Genomic DNA, 640 nt, shown 5'->3' on the forward strand with positions numbered 1-640 from the left:
TATATATATATATATATATATATATATATATTAGTATTCTATTAATGTATGATACTCGAACAAAATTAGTGAAATAATATTAATACTGATTAATTAGGAGAAATTTAATGAATTAAAATGATTGATGCTATTTCTGCTCATTGTGCGAGTATTTGTATGTGTATACAATTATAGACACATAATATATGTATAATCAAGTGTGTGTGTACTAAAACATACACTTAGAACGGCATCAGCCAGATTGTCGTCCATCACTTTAATTAAATATGGCTTTTAATTACCTGGAATTTAATTAATATTATTTAACTAAATTTCATTTGACAATCATGAAATGAATTTCAGAGGTTCTTTCGCATTTTAATATTACACTGGAAGAACTTTCAGTTATGCCGTGATAAATCTCGGAATAGCGCAACCCCATTGTGCTTACAAGAATTGTGGTCTTTGTAGTAATTCTTTGAGAAGTAGAATCTTGTCGCCTCGTCGATTCTACGAGAATGCAAGAACTTCAATAAACAGGTGTTAAATCTTCCTCAAATAACAAACTATCTTAAATATAAGGAGAGACGCGTTCAGTACTGCAGTCCGAAATCTCTCTCTCCCTCCCTCTCTCTCTCTCTCTCTCTCTCTCTCTCTCTCT

Source organism: Octopus bimaculoides, chromosome 24, assembly GCF_001194135.2.
Source record: "Octopus bimaculoides isolate UCB-OBI-ISO-001 chromosome 24, ASM119413v2, whole genome shotgun sequence".
NCBI classification, from domain to species: Eukaryota; Metazoa; Mollusca; class Cephalopoda; order Octopoda; family Octopodidae; genus Octopus; species Octopus bimaculoides.